Source organism: Panthera onca, chromosome X, assembly GCF_046562875.1.
Source record: "Panthera onca isolate mPanOnc1 chromosome X, mPanOnc1 haplotype 2, whole genome shotgun sequence".
Lineage (NCBI taxonomy): Eukaryota > Metazoa > Chordata > Mammalia > Carnivora > Felidae > Panthera > Panthera onca.
The window spans coordinates 83,950,714-83,968,938 of NC_138357.1; the positions used below are offsets into that span (position 1 = coordinate 83,950,714).

At 48.9% G+C, this 18,225-nt stretch overlaps 2 long non-coding RNA genes across 3 annotated transcripts; both read right to left on the reverse strand.

Moving 5' to 3' along the window:
• Nucleotides 1-3,103: 3,103 nt before the first annotated feature.
• LOC145713876 (uncharacterized) lies at nucleotides 3,104-8,494 on the reverse strand. Its single transcript, XR_014136695.1, has 2 exons — nucleotides 7,190-8,494; nucleotides 3,104-3,191 (listed from the first exon to the last, which is right to left on the reverse strand). It is a non-coding gene; the product is annotated as an uncharacterized LOC145713876 (long non-coding RNA).
• Nucleotides 8,495-13,834: 5,340 nt separating this feature from the next.
• Nucleotides 13,835-17,236, reverse strand: LOC145713874 (uncharacterized). 2 transcript variants are annotated; one of them, XR_014136693.1, is made up of 2 exons: nucleotides 16,420-17,236; nucleotides 13,835-15,271 (listed from the first exon to the last, which is right to left on the reverse strand). It is a non-coding gene; the product is annotated as an uncharacterized LOC145713874 (long non-coding RNA). The 2 variants fall into 2 exon arrangements; XR_014136692.1 differs by having other exon boundaries at nucleotides 15,643-17,236.
• Between the last annotated feature and the right edge of the window lie 989 nt (nucleotides 17,237-18,225).

Consider the following 18,225-nt stretch of genomic DNA (forward strand, 5'->3'; position numbering starts at 1 on the left):
AGGGCCTTTGCTTCACAGCCTCAGCTGCAGGGTCTAGTCCTTTGCCTATTTAGACCTCCTTCATGGACCCTTTCATGTGGTCTCAGTCACTTTCCACATTTCCTCTACTGGGAATGCAGCCCCTGAGGTGAGACAGCACAGCGGGAGCCAGGATCAGCTCCAGTAAGCTAAGTTCCTAAACTTCAGCCATCCCTCTGCCCAAAGAGACTGCTGGGTCAGCCTGCGAAGTGAACTCCTCTGAGTCCCAAATGCAAATAGGTGCAAAATCCTTTCCTCCACTTGTCTGATACATCTCGCTTGTCCCCTCCCATTCAGGGGAGTCTGACCTGAGAGCCTTACCTCCATCTGCCACCTCTTTGTGTCACGTACTCCTCCAGTACTGGGAGACAACATTCATCTTTGCTTGACCTTCATGCTGACAAGACTCCCATAGTATATCCAGATCCCAAAGGGAAAGCTTTAGGATTTGCTTTTTATTATTATTATTATTATTATTATTAAGCAAAAAGAGATTGGCTAGTGAGAAAGAAACATAAAAGAGAGAGGATTACCAGTCAGTCATGAACCCTTGTGCCATTGTCAGTAGGGACGATCTATAAAAGTAAACTCAGAGTTCAAAGACAGACACCATGTTTTAAAAGGGTCCTAGGAGATGCTTGTCAGCAATTGTAACATCAGTACCCAGAGAGCTTCAATCCTAAGTCCTCTGCTCCCACCAGCACCTGGATACTCGGCAGCAGAGATGAACTTACCCAAAGCTTGTGATGTCTTCCAGGAGTTCTGGGGCAAATCTGGGTGTGTCTTCCTAGGTGACTAGTCCAGGAGTATTTGGAGGTTTGGCAACCTTTTTTCCAGTCTCCTATTTACCACATAATGAATTAAAACAGCAGCACGGAGACTGGCTCCATAGTTTAATCGTTCAAAGTAACTACTTTTCTCATTACCGGGGGAAGCACAGTCTACATGACTGGAAAACAGAATTAAAGAACAACTGCCCTAAAGGTAACATCCCCAAAATGAAAGTGTTTGCTTGAGAACTTCCCATTCTGGGCACAATGCCTTTAGTGGCCTTCCTGCTGGAGTTACAATACAGGTTCCTGGCTGGGTCCTAACCAGGACAGTTTCTCCCTAGCTAGTTCCATGGGTGTGGGTCCCATACAGACAATACACGTGGGAACACTCTGGCTGCTCTTCTCAGGCTCCTGATTCTCCCACAGGCAGTCACTCACAATGCGAAGCAATGATTTATGAAACATCTTGAGAACTCCTGGTGCCAGCTCTGTTCTGAAAATAGTTTCATTCACCTTACGGGCACATGCCCTGACTGTCCTAAGTGCAGATGGAGAAACCAAGTCACAGGGACACTAAGGAACACGCCTGCTGCTATGCAGCCTGAGAGTTCACTAGATGAAGTCTTGAGAGCACTGCTGCCCACCCTAGGTGTCCTTATGATGGGCCGACCTCTTCTCTTTCTTTCTCTCATTCATCATGGGCATCTCATTTTAAGCAGCAAGTGAAGTAATTTAACGACTGAGAAGAAAGGTTTTTTTGTGTGTCATTAGTACAAACACCTCAAAACCTGCAGGAGCTACCATGGGGGCACACACGTGTTCCTGTGGGTTTAAAGGGAGATTATCCAGGAACCCTCCCCCACTCCAGTGATACCCTTTCAGTAACCCACAACAAAGCAACAACAGGTGTCAGGTGACCTTTTATTCGGCATTCCATAACATTAATGAGAGCCTCTCTTAATAGGTGTGTGGTGCTCTTGTACAAGCCGGTCACGTAGCACTTATCTGGGGAGTGAGAGAATACCAACCAACCAACCAACCAACCAAGGAATAAGCAAATTAGTGGGCTAAGTGTTAGGAAGAAAATAACCCAGGTCCTAGGCCAGGAACAACCTACTTTACACAAGGGGGTCAGGGAGAGCCTCTCTGAGGAGGCAATAATGGAGCAGAAACCAGAAGGTTAGAAGGAACCCACCATGTAAGGATCCAGGGAGAGACTCTCCCAGGCAGAGACAACTGTGATCACCAATGTCCTAAGGAGGGAAGAAGCGTGTGCAAGGAACAGGAGTAGGCCAGAGTTACTGCCGTGAAGACAAGAGATGAGCAGATTATTTGGATACGAAAACAGTAGCAGTAGATGAGCACAGAACGGGATGGATACAGGATGTTTTCAGAAGATCGAATCCAGAGGACGTGGTGCTGGGTTGCAGTGGAGACCAAAGGAACATGTCACATGAAGAGGCATGCTTGGGACATGTTAAGTGTCTGCTCCCTTCTGGTCATCCAGCAAAGACACAGACAAATGTGGATCTCAGGGGACAGGTTGATGCATGAGGTACGAACGTGGGAGGTCCCATTGTGTCCATGCTCTGTGCTGGCACCAAGGATGAAACAACCCACAGAGAGAGTGTAGATGGGAAGGGCCCTGTTAAAAGCCCTGTGGAATAGGGAGTGAGCAATAAACACTGACAAGGAGCACAGTGGCCACTGGGTTTGGGAGAACATCACCCAAAGAGTAAATTTTCAAATAGACCAAAATACAAATTAGAAGAAAGGGAGGGAGGGACACTTTCAAGAACCAGGCAATTGTTAAGTGTACCAGAGCTATCTGAGAGGTACAGTAGGTTGAGGAGAGGACATCATCAAAGGGATTCACTGGTGCCCTTGATAGCAGTTTTCATCTGGGGGGGGGGGGGGCAGGTTGATAGAAGCTGGACTGGAGAAGTTAGCAAAAAAAAAAAAAAAATGGTTACAGAACAAGGGAAGACTTGCTGTTTACAGCAAGCGAAATGTGGCAGTGTCTCAGAAAGATATGGGATAAGGGATGGCTTTACGTTTTACTGCTTCTTGTTATCATAGATAACAGAATGATGGAGAAATAAATAAATGGATAGGTGATAATTGGAATCATTGCAAAGTCCTACTCCTCCTCCAGAAGATGGGCATGGGATCCAGGTGAAGGGCCTGGCCTCAGGTAGGATAAGGTCCCTTATTCCACAGGGATAGCAGAGATACAGGTGCAGATCAGGTGTTGCTGTGAAGCGGTGAGAGTTCCTGTCTGATAACTGCTCTTTTTTCTTTTCTTCTTCTTCTTCTTCTTCTTCTTCTTCTTCTTCTTCTTCTTAATGTATTGCCATTGAACTTCTTGAGAAGCGTGGGTCATGGAGCACTAGAAGGTTACTGCAGATAGAGAAAAGATACAGGTCAGGAGGTTGCAGGATTTCGTCTTTATTAGGGTGTACCAGGAGAGGAGAGAGGAAGGAGCAAAGACCTGTTTTGCGCGGGACAATTTATAGCCCCTTAAGCTGGCCTAGTAGGATGTGACATGACCTAAGTGGCCACAGAACCGGGGGCTCCCTAAAGGGCTTAATGCCTAGGCTGTAGACGCAGTAGAGGGAGGGGGCTGGAGAACAGGCTTTTTGGGGGTGATGAGAGAGAGGAATGCTAGACAGCGACTCCAGGGAGGGGAGCGGGGTTCCTGATGTCCGGGGTCCAAGGCAGGTCCATGGGCAGCTGGATATTCGTGTTGGGGAGAACAACCCTGAGGACGGAGAGGACCGGGGGTGGCCGGTTTGTCTTCTAGGGCCTTGATAGACCTGGAGGCAGCAGGGGAGGGAGGGCTGAGAGGAGGATAGCAACTGTGCCTTGGGACCAGCGTTCACAGGCTAGAGTGGGCAGAACAATGACCAGGGGATTCGGACACGCGTCGCCCAAAGGACGGTCTGAGAGTCCGGGGATCGAGGAATAGCAGCCGGATAACAGGGGTTTGGGGCCTTGGACGAGTATGGAAACCGTCTTCAGAACTGGGCACACAGACTGGCAAGGACCTCACTCAGTCGCCGGAACCAGGCTCAGAACCTCACAACTGGAACGCATCCCGAAGCCCTGACTTTTCCTCTACCGGGCGCCGGAACTTCCGGACGCGGGCCTTCCTGCTTCTGTTGGCTTAGTTCCGGGGCAGGACCATAGAAGGCTATTGTGCCAAAGACCGTTCGGCCGGGCCAGTTCGATTGTACCACAGCCTTCGCTCCCCCTCAGCAGCATTCCTCTTTGCCACCTCAGCTATGATCTGCAGGGCTCTTTACAGGCGAACAGAGGAAACGATGGATTTTCCTTTGTGATGTGTGTCGTTCCGTTTCTCTGGCCAGTAGGTGGCAGTGTTGCGCACTGTACCAGCTCGGACCACCTCTTCCCCCGCCTTCCGCCTTCCGAGTTTGAAAAAACTCAGAGCTGCTTTCTTTTAAAACAACAACAACAACAACAACAACAACAACAACAACAACAACAGGACCTTCTTTTTACGCATGCGCGCTTTTGGCTGCCCTGGCTGGAAATAGGTTTTTTCTACGTGTTAGGGACCCAATAAAACACGCAGCCCTGGGATAAAATCTTTCTACCTTTCAACCTGCCTTTCTTAAACTGCTGCCTAGGTTCTTCACCAACTTGGATGTCTGCGTCTCTAAGTCGTCTGCTTTTTGGCTTTTCCCCACACGTAGTGATTACCAGGCGCGGAGGGGAAGCGGTACTGGGGGGTTCTTAATTAAAGAGTACAAAGATACAGGTCGGATGATGAAAATTTTGGAAATGGATGATACTGGCGATAGTTGCACAACAGTGTGAACTTCCTGATGGAACCAATCGATGTTCATTTAAACATGCTTAACATGGTACATTTTATGTGATCGGTTTTAGTACCAAAAAAGGGAGAAAACACAGGTGACATAGGATAGAGTTTGTCCTAAATAAGTAGTTACACAAATAGGTGGAAATGAAATGCAGATTTCAAATAAGCCGTGAAAGAACCGGTAGATAACTACTGAAAAGGTACATTGCCCCTCTTGCCTTGCTTGATCTGGGTCGGCCTGCATTCCCTCCTCATTGTCTCATCAGGTCTCCCCCTTGGTACCTATTGCCTCAGTCAGTGTGCTGCTCTGGGCTGGAAGCAGTGCTCCTCTGTATCTACGTGTGCGTGTGTAACAAGCACATTTATTGACAGTCAGGACCCTTTCTCTATGGGTGGCCTCCCATAATACATCCTGTGGTTTAGTTTCTACTCCCTTTTGTGGCTTGGGTTTTTTTCCTCTTGAGTCAGATGGGTGAAGCTTCAGGTACCCTGGTAACCATTTTTCTCTTTTTACATCATCTCAACGTCTCATCACAAAAAGACAAGGAGAGGGAGACAAGTGCTTTCCCATCTATCCTGGACCTTCAGGCAAGCTGACGCCTGAGACTGAGTGACCCAGTGAGGAGCTGCAGAAGAATGTTGCCATGACAACAGAATGGCTCACCCCCTTCCAGCACACAGCCCTTTCTCCCTCCCTCTCACTGCCTGATAGATCTCACTTCAGAATGGGAATGTGCTTTGGCTAGGACTGAAGGGATAGGTGTATCGTAGAGGATGGAAGGAGAGAGGTATAATCCTGAGATGCCTTCAGAAGGAACTGGGGGAGGAACCACAGCCCCCCAAAAAACCATCCTGCACAACAATGAGGTCGCAGAAGGCTACGGAGGCAATGAAAGCAGAGTAGCTCTAATGTGTTTGTGATTTTCTCCAGCCCTAAAGGATGCTACAGCATTTTATGCATGGCTCAGGCCCTGGAAAAAGGGGCCTGTGTTGTTAAAGGAGAATGGAGCCTGGCATCACTCGTGGAGGGCATGACAGACTTGAGAAGGACCTGCTCACCTCAGTGACAGCTCTCATGAGTTACTCCGCTGTGTCTGTCTGGTCTGCTCTTCCTTCTGTGCTCTGCTTTGGGGGTCCATTTATGGGACATGAAACGTTGTCCTAGTTAAAGGAGAGGACAAGGCAAGGATGCCCCATCCTCCTCTAACATGGACTGATTGGAGGGTGGACAGAGCAGGGGCCTGTGGGGATGGTGAGCTGGGATCACAGATTCACCGGTGCTCCTCAGACCACAAGGGCACGGTGGGTAATTGATTCTCTCTGGCTGATGTGATCTTCATGATTATTCACTCTCAGGACTACACAGAAAAGGAGCAAAAACCCCACTGAATTCATTGATGATCTGCCAAGCATCGTTGATATCAATCATGTGACTGGTCTAGCTGAGGAAGTGCTCAGTCGCTCAGATTTCCACCACACCTTCCTTCTTGCCTCCAAGTGGGGAAGGTGTATGTGTGCTTTACAAGTCTCCCCGGGTGGTGCTGGAATGGGGTGTATGAAATCCTTATGTTGCTCACAGTCTCCTGGGTGGTTTCTGAGGGAAGGAGGACTCTTGTGTCCCTGGTCCACCTGGTGAAGTGACCTGCACCACCTTGCATGTGGCTGGTGAAACCAGCTTTTTCCTCTCTCTCCTCTTGGCCAGTACCTGCTGCTTCCTGGCTGACCCAGCCTCAGCTCACCTGTGTTGGCATGTGGAGACCTCTTGGATTCTTGGTCTCAACGTCCATCACTTCTGCGGGAAGGGCTGTTGCTCCACAGCCTCAGCTGCAGGGTCACCTAGTCTGCTGCATGCTGCTGATGCTCCCCATCATTAGCCCCTGATGGGGAGTCACTCACTTTCCACATTTCCTTATCCGGGGATGCAGCCTCTGGGGTGTCACAGCACAGCAAGAGCCAAGATCAGCTCCAGTAAGCTAAGTTCCTAAACTTCAGCCATCCCTCTGCCCAAAGAGACTGCTGGGTCAGCCTGCAAAGTGAACTCCTCTGAGTCCCAAACGCAAATAGGTGCAAAATCCTTTCCTCCACTTGTCTGATACATCTCACTTGTCCCCTCCCATTCAGGGGAGTCTGACCTGAGAGCCTTACCTCCATCTGCCACCTCTTTGTGTCACGTACTCCTCCAGTACTGGGAGACAACATTCATCTTTGCTTGACCTTCATGCTGACAAGACTCCTATATAGTATATCCAGATCCCAAAGGGAAAGCTTTAGGATTTGCTTTTTTTTTTTTATTAAGCAAAAAGAGATTGGCTAGCTGAGAAAGAAACATAAAAGAGAAGATTACCAATCATGAACCCTTGTGCCATCGTCAGCAGGGACGATCCATAAAAATAAACTCAGAGTTCGAAGACAGACACTATGTGTTAAAAGGGTCCTAGGAGATGCTTGTCAGCAATTGTAACGTCAGTACCCAGAAAGCTTCAGTCCTAAGTCTTCTGCTCCCACCAGCGCCTGGTAACTATTAAGGATACTCGGGCAGCAGAGATGAACTTACCTAAAGCTTGTGATGTCTTCCAGGAGTTCTGGGGCAAATCTGGGTGTGTCTTCCTAGGTGACCAGTCCTGGAGTATCTTGGAGGTTTGGCAACCTTTTTTCCAGTCTCCTATTTACCACATAATCAATTAAAAGAGCAGCACTTGGGGCGCCCAGGTGGCTCAGTTAGTTAAGCTTCTGACTTTGGCTGAGGTCATGATCTCAGGTTTGTGTGTTTGAGTCCTGCATGGGGCTTTAGGGCTCTGTGCTGACGGCTCAGAGCCTGGAGACTGCTTCGGAATCCTTTTCTCCCTCTCTCTGCTCCTCCCCTGCTGGCGCTCTATCTGTGTCTCCCCAAAATAAATAAACATTTTTTTAAAAGCACTTGAGATTGGCTCAATACTTTAATCTTTCAAAAACAAAATTTTTCTCATTACGTGGGGATGAGGGGAGGACAATCTACACTGAAGTAACCCTGTGGCCCTCAAACTGGCGGCTCTCAAAAGGGCTGACAGCTGTGGATGTACAGGCATTCCAGGGAGGGAGCTGGAGAACAGGGCATCCTGTTTGTGGTGATGAGAGAGGAGAATGCTAGATAGTCACACCAGCAAGGGGAGCAGGGTCTCCAGAAGTCCAGGGCACAGGGGAGGTCCGAGGACAGCGGGATGCCCGGGTTGGGAAGAACTACACTAAAGACGGAGATGACCGGGGTGGCCGGTTTGTCTCCTGGAGGCTGACAGGACTACAGCAACTGTGCCACGGGAAGAACGTGTACGCAGGCCGGAGTGGACAGAACAATGACCAGGGAATCCGGACTCGGTCGCCCAAGGGACAGTCGGAGCTCCCGGGAATCGACGAATAGCACCCGCATAACAGGTGTTCGGGGCTTTGGACCAGTATGGAAGGAGTCCTCAGTACTCAACACACAGACTGCTGGACACCTCACTCAGCCACCACAAGCCTGCTCAAACCCTACAAATGGAAGGAACCCCTGAGAGCGGCCTTTCCCTTACCGGACTCCGGAATTTCCGGAGGCGGGACTTCCTGCTTCTGTTGCCTTAATTCCGGGGCGGAACCACGGAAAGCTATTGTGCCAAAGACGCTTAGGCCTAGCCACATCGACCGTGCTACAGCTGTCTCTGCCCCTCAGCTGCATTCCTCCTCGTTCCCTAGGCTCCGATCTGCAGGGCTCGTTACAGTCGAACAGCGGAAAAGATCGATTTTCCTTCGCCATGTGTGTCACTCTGTTTCTCTAACCAGTAGGTGGCAGTGTTGCACATTGTACCCGTTAGTACTGCCTCCACCCCCGCCCTTCGAGTTTGAAAAAACTCGGAATGATTTTCTTTGGGGGGGGGGGGAGGAGGAGGAGGAGGAGGCCTTTCGTTTACGCATGCGCGCGTTTGGCTACCCTTGCTAAAATTGCTTCCTTCTAGGTGTTAGGGACCCACAGAAAATGCGCAGCACTGGGATATCTTTCTACCTTTCAAGTTGCCTTTCTTAAATTGCTGCCTAGGTTCCTCGCCAACTTGGATCTGCGACTCTAAGTCGTCTGGCTTTTGCCTCACCACCCCCCCCCCCCCGCCCGCCCCCTCCTCCCACGTAGTGATTACAGGGACCCAGGGGAAGCGGTACTGGGGGTTTTTATTTAAAGGGTACAAAAATATAGGTCGGGTGATGAAAACTCTGAAGATGGATGATACTGGCGATATCAAAGTTACACAACAGCGTGAACTTCCTGGTGGAAACGATCGATGTTCATTTAAACATGCTTAACATGGTAAATTTTGTGACGGATATTTTGCCACCACAAAAGCGAGAAAAAACATCTTTCAGGTGAAGGTGATAATCATAGACTTTGGTCTAACTAAGTAGTTGCACAAATGGGTGGAAATGAAATGCAGATTTCAAATAAGCCGTGAAAGAACCTATAGATAACGACTGAAAAGGTACATTACCCCTCTTGTCTTGCTTGATCTGGGTCGGCCTGCATTCCCTCCTCATTGTCTCATCCCCTGTAGGTACCTTTTGTCCCAGTCACTGTGCTGCACTGGGCTGGAAGCAGTGCTCCTCTGTATCCACATGTGCACATGTCTGTCGGTGCACAGGACACTTGGAACAAGCACATTTATTGGAGTCAGGACCCGGTGTCTGGGGGCGGCCTCAGACAATACATCCTATGGTTTCGTTTCTACTTCTTTTTCTGGTTTGGGTTTTTTTTCTTCAGATTGATGAAGCTTCAGTTACCCTGGTTTTGTTTTTGGTTTTGGTTTTTGTTAATCATCTCAATGTCTGATCACAGAAAGAGAGGGGGATGGAGACAAGTGCTTTCTCATCTGACCGGACCTTCAGAGGGTCTGATGCCTGAGGTTGAGCAGAAGAATGTTGCCAAGACAAAAGAATCCTTCACTCCCTTCCAGCACACAGGCCCTTCTCCCTCCCTCTCCCAGCCTGCTAGATCTCCTGCGAGAATGGAAATGTGCTTGGGCTAGATGGGAAGGGATAGATGTACAGTAGAGGATTCAAAGAGAGAGGTGTAAACTTGGGATGCCCTCAGAAGGGACTGGGGGAGGAACCACAGCCCCAAAGAAACCATCCTAGAAAGCACTGAGGTCTCAGGAGGCTATGAAAGCTATGAAAGCAGAGTGGCTGCAATGTGTTTTTATGATTTTCTCCAGCTCTACAGGAGGCTACACCATTTTCTGAGGACAAGCTCTACCGCTCAGGCCCTGGACAACAGGGCCTGTGTTGTTAAAGGAAAATGGAACCTGGCATTGCTCGTGGAGAGAACAATGCCAGAGTCGAGTCGGACCTGCTCAGCTCAGTGACAGCTCTCATGAGTTACTCCGCTCTGTGTGTCTGTCTGGTCTGCTCTTCCTTCTGTGCCCCACTGTTGGGATCCATTTATGGACGTGAAACGTTGTCCTAGTTAAGTGAGAGGAAAAGGCAAGGATGCCCCATTCTCCCCTAACATGGACTGATTGGAGGGTGGACAGACAGGACCTGTTGGGATGGTGAGCTGGGATCACATATTCACTAGTGCTTCCTGGACCACAAGGGCACTGTGGTTAATTTATTCTCTCTGGCTGATGTGATCTTTATCGTGACTGTCCTCTCTTAGGACTGCATAGAAAAGGAACAAAAAGCGCACAGATTTCATTGCTCAGCTGGTAAGCTTGTTCGATATCAATCATGTGACTGGTCTAGTTGAGGATGCTCACTCTCTCAGATTTCCACCAAACCTCCCTACTTGCCTCCAAGGTGGGGAAGGTGTATTGTGGTTTACAAGTCTCCTGGGTGATGTTGGAAGGGGGGGTTTTGAAATTCTTAAGTTGCTCACAGTGTTCTGGGTGGTTTCTAGGGAAGGAGGATTCTTGTCTCCCTGGTCCACCTGGTGAAGTTACCTGCACCATCTGTGCATTTCACTAGTGAAACTTACATGTCCCTGTCTTCCTTTTGATGGGCACAGGATGCCCCCTGGCTCACCTAGCCTCAGCTCACCTGTACTGGCATCTGTAGACCTCTCGGATTCTTGATCTCAACCTCCATCATCACCCTTGACAGGGCCTTTGCTTCACAGCCTCAGCTGCAGGGTCTAGTCCTTTGCCTATTTAGACCTCCTTCATGGACCCTTTCATGTGGTCTCAGTCACTTTCCACATTTCCTCTACTGGGAATGCAGCCCCTGAGGTGAGACAGCACAGCGGGAGCCAGGATCAGCTCCAGTAAGCTAAGTTCCTAAACTTCAGCCATCCCTCTGCCCAAAGAGACTGCTGGGTCAGCCTGCGAAGTGAACTCCTCTGAGTCCCAAATGCAAATAGGTGCAAAATCCTTTCCTCCACTTGTCTGATACATCTCGCTTGTCCCCTCCCATTCAGGGGAGTCTGACCTGAGAGCCTTACCTCCATCTGCCACCTCTTTGTGTCACGTACTCCTCCAGTACTGGGAGACAACATTCATCTTTGCTTGACCTTCATGCTGACAAGACTCCCATAGTATATCCAGATCCCAAAGGGAAAGCTTTAGGATTTGCTTTTTATTATTATTATTATTATTATTATTAAGCAAAAAGAGATTGGCTAGTGAGAAAGAAACATAAAAGAGAGAGGATTACCAGTCAGTCATGAACCCTTGTGCCATTGTCAGTAGGGACGATCTATAAAAGTAAACTCAGAGTTCAAAGACAGACACCATGTTTTAAAAGGGTCCTAGGAGATGCTTGTCAGCAATTGTAACATCAGTACCCAGAGAGCTTCAATCCTAAGTCCTCTGCTCCCACCAGCACCTGGATACTCGGCAGCAGAGATGAACTTACCCAAAGCTTGTGATGTCTTCCAGGAGTTCTGGGGCAAATCTGGGTGTGTCTTCCTAGGTGACTAGTCCAGGAGTATTTGGAGGTTTGGCAACCTTTTTTCCAGTCTCCTATTTACCACATAATGAATTAAAACAGCAGCACGGAGACTGGCTCCATAGTTTAATCGTTCAAAGTAACTACTTTTCTCATTACCGGGGGAAGCACAGTCTACATGACTGGAAAACAGAATTAAAGAACAACTGCCCTAAAGGTAACATCCCCAAAATGAAAGTGTTTGCTTGAGAACTTCCCATTCTGGGCACAATGCCTTTAGTGGCCTTCCTGCTGGAGTTACAATACAGGTTCCTGGCTGGGTCCTAACCAGGACAGTTTCTCCCTAGCTAGTTCCATGGGTGTGGGTCCCATACAGACAATACACGTGGGAACACTCTGGCTGCTCTTCTCAGGCTCCTGATTCTCCCACAGGCAGTCACTCACAATGCGAAGCAATGATTTATGAAACATCTTGAGAACTCCTGGTGCCAGCTCTGTTCTGAAAATAGTTTCATTCACCTTACGGGCACATGCCCTGACTGTCCTAAGTGCAGATGGAGAAACCAAGTCACAGGGACACTAAGGAACACGCCTGCTGCTATGCAGCCTGAGAGTTCACTAGATGAAGTCTTGAGAGCACTGCTGCCCACCCTAGGTGTCCTTATGATGGGCCGACCTCTTCTCTTTCTTTCTCTCATTCATCATGGGCATCTCATTTTAAGCAGCAAGTGAAGTAATTTAACGACTGAGAAGAAAGGTTTTTTTGTGTGTCATTAGTACAAACACCTCAAAACCTGCAGGAGCTACCATGGGGGCACACACGTGTTCCTGTGGGTTTAAAGGGAGATTATCCAGGAACCCTCCCCCACTCCAGTGATACCCTTTCAGTAACCCACAACAAAGCAACAACAGGTGTCAGGTGACCTTTTATTCGGCATTCCATAACATTAATGAGAGCCTCTCTTAATAGGTGTGTGGTGCTCTTGTACAAGCCGGTCACGTAGCACTTATCTGGGGAGTGAGAGAATACCAACCAACCAACCAACCAACCAAGGAATAAGCAAATTAGTGGGCTAAGTGTTAGGAAGAAAATAACCCAGGTCCTAGGCCAGGAACAACCTACTTTACACAAGGGGGTCAGGGAGAGCCTCTCTGAGGAGGCAATAATGGAGCAGAAACCAGAAGGTTAGAAGGAACCCACCATGTAAGGATCCAGGGAGAGACTCTCCCAGGCAGAGACAACTGTGATCACCAATGTCCTAAGGAGGGAAGAAGCGTGTGCAAGGAACAGGAGTAGGCCAGAGTTACTGCCGTGAAGACAAGAGATGAGCAGATTATTTGGATACGAAAACAGTAGCAGTAGATGAGCACAGAACGGGATGGATACAGGATGTTTTCAGAAGATCGAATCCAGAGGACGTGGTGCTGGGTTGCAGTGGAGACCAAAGGAACATGTCACATGAAGAGGCATGCTTGGGACATGTTAAGTGTCTGCTCCCTTCTGGTCATCCAGCAAAGACACAGACAAATGTGGATCTCAGGGGACAGGTTGATGCATGAGGTACGAACGTGGGAGGTCCCATTGTGTCCATGCTCTGTGCTGGCACCAAGGATGAAACAACCCACAGAGAGAGTGTAGATGGGAAGGGCCCTGTTAAAAGCCCTGTGGAATAGGGAGTGAGCAATAAACACTGACAAGGAGCACAGTGGCCACTGGGTTTGGGAGAACATCACCCAAAGAGTAAATTTTCAAATAGACCAAAATACAAATTAGAAGAAAGGGAGGGAGGGACACTTTCAAGAACCAGGCAATTGTTAAGTGTACCAGAGCTATCTGAGAGGTACAGTAGGTTGAGGAGAGGACATCATCAAAGGGATTCACTGGTGCCCTTGATAGCAGTTTTCATCTGGGGGGGGGGGCAGGTTGATAGAAGCTGGACTGGAGAAGTTAGCAAAAAAAAAAAAAAAAAATGGTTACAGAACAAGGGAAGACTTGCTGTTTACAGCAAGCGAAATGTGGCAGTGTCTCAGAAAGATATGGGATAAGGGATGGCTTTACGTTTTACTGCTTCTTGTTATCATAGATAACAGAATGATGGAGAAATAAATAAATGGATAGGTGATAATTGGAATCATTGCAAAGTCCTACTCCTCCTCCAGAAGATGGGCATGGGATCCAGGTGAAGGGCCTGGCCTCAGGTAGGATAAGGTCCCTTATTCCACAGGGATAGCAGAGATACAGGTGCAGATCAGGTGTTGCTGTGAAGCGGTGAGAGTTCCTGTCTGATAACTGCTCTTTTTTCTTTTCTTCTTCTTCTTCTTCTTCTTCTTCTTCTTCTTCTTCTTCTTCTTCTTAATGTATTGCCATTGAACTTCTTGAGAAGCGTGGGTCATGGAGCACTAGAAGGTTACTGCAGATAGAGAAAAGATACAGGTCAGGAGGTTGCAGGATTTCGTCTTTATTAGGGTGTACCAGGAGAGGAGAGAGGAAGGAGCAAAGACCTGTTTTGCGCGGGACAATTTATAGCCCCTTAAGCTGGCCTAGTAGGATGTGACATGACCTAAGTGGCCACAGAACCGGGGGCTCCCTAAAGGGCTTAATGCCTAGGCTGTAGACGCAGTAGAGGGAGGGGGCTGGAGAACAGGCTTTTTGGGGGTGATGAGAGAGAGGAATGCTAGACAGCGACTCCAGGGAGGGGAGCGGGGTTCCTGATGTCCGGGGTCCAAGGCAGGTCCATGGGCAGCTGGATATTCGTGTTGGGGAGAACAACCCTGAGGACGGAGAGGACCGGGGGTGGCCGGTTTGTCTTCTAGGGCCTTGATAGACCTGGAGGCAGCAGGGGAGGGAGGGCTGAGAGGAGGATAGCAACTGTGCCTTGGGACCAGCGTTCACAGGCTAGAGTGGGCAGAACAATGACCAGGGGATTCGGACACGCGTCGCCCAAAGGACGGTCTGAGAGTCCGGGGATCGAGGAATAGCAGCCGGATAACAGGGGTTTGGGGCCTTGGACGAGTATGGAAACCGTCTTCAGAACTGGGCACACAGACTGGCAAGGACCTCACTCAGTCGCCGGAACCAGGCTCAGAACCTCACAACTGGAACGCATCCCGAAGCCCTGACTTTTCCTCTACCGGGCGCCGGAACTTCCGGACGCGGGCCTTCCTGCTTCTGTTGGCTTAGTTCCGGGGCAGGACCATAGAAGGCTATTGTGCCAAAGACCGTTCGGCCGGGCCAGTTCGATTGTACCACAGCCTTCGCTCCCCCTCAGCAGCATTCCTCTTTGCCACCTCAGCTATGATCTGCAGGGCTCTTTACAGGCGAACAGAGGAAACGATGGATTTTCCTTTGTGATGTGTGTCGTTCCGTTTCTCTGGCCAGTAGGTGGCAGTGTTGCGCACTGTACCAGCTCGGACCACCTCTTCCCCCGCCTTCCGCCTTCCGAGTTTGAAAAAACTCAGAGCTGCTTTCTTTTAAAACAACAACAACAACAACAACAACAACAACAACAACAGGACCTTCTTTTTACGCATGCGCGCTTTTGGCTGCCCTGGCTGGAAATAGGTTTTTTCTACGTGTTAGGGACCCAATAAAACACGCAGCCCTGGGATAAAATCTTTCTACCTTTCAACCTGCCTTTCTTAAACTGCTGCCTAGGTTCTTCACCAACTTGGATGTCTGCGTCTCTAAGTCGTCTGCTTTTTGGCTTTTCCCCACACGTAGTGATTACCAGGCGCGGAGGGGAAGCGGTACTGGGGGGTTCTTAATTAAAGAGTACAAAGATACAGGTCGGATGATGAAAATTTTGGAAATGGATGATACTGGCGATAGTTGCACAACAGTGTGAACTTCCTGATGGAACCAATCGATGTTCATTTAAACATGCTTAACATGGTACATTTTATGTGACCGGTTTTAGTACCAAAAAAGGGAGAAAACACAGGTGACATAGGATAGAGTTTGTCCTAAATAAGTAGTTACACAAATAGGTGGAAATGAAATGCAGATTTCAAATAAGCCGTGAAAGAACCGGTAGATAACTACTGAAAAGGTACATTGCCCCTCTTGCCTTGCTTGATCTGGGTCGGCCTGCATTCCCTCCTCATTGTCTCATCAGGTCTCCCCCTTGGTACCTATTGCCTCAGTCAGTGTGCTGCTCTGGGCTGGAAGCAGTGCTCCTCTGTATCTACGTGTGCGTGTGTAACAAGCACATTTATTGACAGTCAGGACCCTTTCTCTATGGGTGGCCTCCCATAATACATCCTGTGGTTTAGTTTCTACTCCCTTTTGTGGCTTGGGTTTTTTTCCTCTTGAGTCAGATGGGTGAAGCTTCAGGTACCCTGGTAACCATTTTTCTCTTTTTACATCATCTCAACGTCTCATCACAAAAAGACAAGGAGAGGGAGACAAGTGCTTTCCCATCTATCCTGGACCTTCAGGCAAGCTGACGCCTGAGACTGAGTGACCCAGTGAGGAGCTGCAGAAGAATGTTGCCATGACAACAGAATGGCTCACCCCCTTCCAGCACACAGCCCTTTCTCCCTCCCTCTCACTGCCTGATAGATCTCACTTCAGAATGGGAATGTGCTTTGGCTAGGACTGAAGGGATAGGTGTATCGTAGAGGATGGAAGGAGAGAGGTATAATCCTGAGATGCCTTCAGAAGGAACTGGGGGAGGAACCACAGCCCCCCAAAAAACCATCCTGCACAACAATGAGGTCGCAGAAGGCTACGGAGGCAATGAAAGCAGAGTAGCTCTAATGTGTTTGTGATTTTCTCCAGCCCTAAAGGATGCTACAGCATTTTATGCATGGCTCAGGCCCTGGAAAAAGGGGCCTGTGTTGTTAAAGGAGAATGGAGCCTGGCATCACTCGTGGAGGGCATGACAGACTTGAGAAGGACCTGCTCACCTCAGTGACAGCTCTCATGAGTTACTCCGCTGTGTCTGTCTGGTCTGCTCTTCCTTCTGTGCTCTGCTTTGGGGGTCCATTTATGGGACATGAAACGTTGTCCTAGTTAAAGGAGAGGACAAGGCAAGGATGCCCCATCCTCCTCTAACATGGACTGATTGGAGGGTGGACAGAGCAGGGGCCTGTGGGGATGGTGAGCTGGGATCACAGATTCACCGGTGCTCCTCAGACCACAAGGGCACGGTGGGTAATTGATTCTCTCTGGCTGATGTGATCTTCATGATTATTCACTCTCAGGACTACACAGAAAAGGAGCAAAAACCCCACTGAATTCATTGATGATCTGCCAAGCATCGTTGATATCAATCATGTGACTGGTCTAGCTGAGGAAGTGCTCAGTCGCTCAGATTTCCACCACACCTTCCTTCTTGCCTCCAAGTGGGGAAGGTGTATGTGTGCTTTACAAGTCTCCCCGGGTGGTGCTGGAATGGGGTGTATGAAATCCTTATGTTGCTCACAGTCTCCTGGGTGGTTTCTGAGGGAAGGAGGACTCTTGTGTCCCTGGTCCACCTGGTGAAGTGACCTGCACCACCTTGCATGTGGCTGGTGAAACCAGCTTTTTCCTCTCTCTCCTCTTGGCCAGTACCTGCTGCTTCCTGGCTGACCCAGCCTCAGCTCACCTGTGTTGGCATGTGGAGACCTCTTGGATTCTTGGTCTCAACGTCCATCACTTCTGCGGGAAGGGCTGTTGCTCCACAGCCTCAGCTGCAGGGTCACCTAGTCTGCTGCATGCTGCTGATGCTCCCCATCATTAGCCCCTGATGGGGAGTCACTCACTTTCCACATTTCCTTATCCGGGGATGCAGCCTCTGGGGTGTCACAGCACAGCAAGAGCCAAGATCAGCTCCAGTAAGCTAAGTTCCTAAACTTCAGCCATCCCTCTGCCCAAAGAGACTGCTGGGTCAGCCTGCGAAGTGAACTCCTCTGAGTCCCAAATGCAAATAGGTGCAAAATCCTTTCCTCCACTTGTCTGATACATCTCGCTTGTCCCCTCCCATTCAGGGGAGTCTGACCTGAGAGCCTTACCTCCATCTGCCACCTCTTTGTGTCACGTACTCCTCCAGTACTGGGAGACAACATTCATCTTTGCTTGACCTTCATGCTGACAAGACTCCCATAGTATATCCAGATCCCAAAGGGAAAGCTTTAGGATTTGCTTTTTATTATTATTATTATTATTATTATTATTAAGCAAAAAGAGATTGGCTAGTGAGAAAGAAACATAAAAGAGAGAGGATTACCAGTCAGTCATGAACCCTTGTGCCATTGTCAGTAGGGACGATCTATAAAAGTAAACTCAGAGTTCAAAGACAGACACCATGTTTTAAAAGGGTCCTAGGAGATGCTTGTCAGCAATTGTAACATCAGTACCCAGAGAGCTTCAATCCTAAGTCCTCTGCTCCCACCAGCACCTGGATACTCGGCAGCAGAGATGAACTTACCCAAAGCTTGTGATGTCTTCCAGGAGTTCTGGGGCAAATCTGGGTGTGTCTTCCTAGGTGACTAGTCCAGGAGTATTTGGAGGTTTGGCAACCTTTTTTCCAGTCTCCTATTTACCACATAATGAATTAAAACAGCAGCACGGAGACTGGCTCCATAGTTTAATCGTTCAAAGTAACTACTTTTCTCATTACCGGGGGAAGCACAGTCTACATGACTGGAAAACAGAATTAAAGAACAACTGCCCTAAAGGTAACATCCCCAAAATGAAAGTGTTTGCTTGAGAACTTCCCATTCTGGGCACAA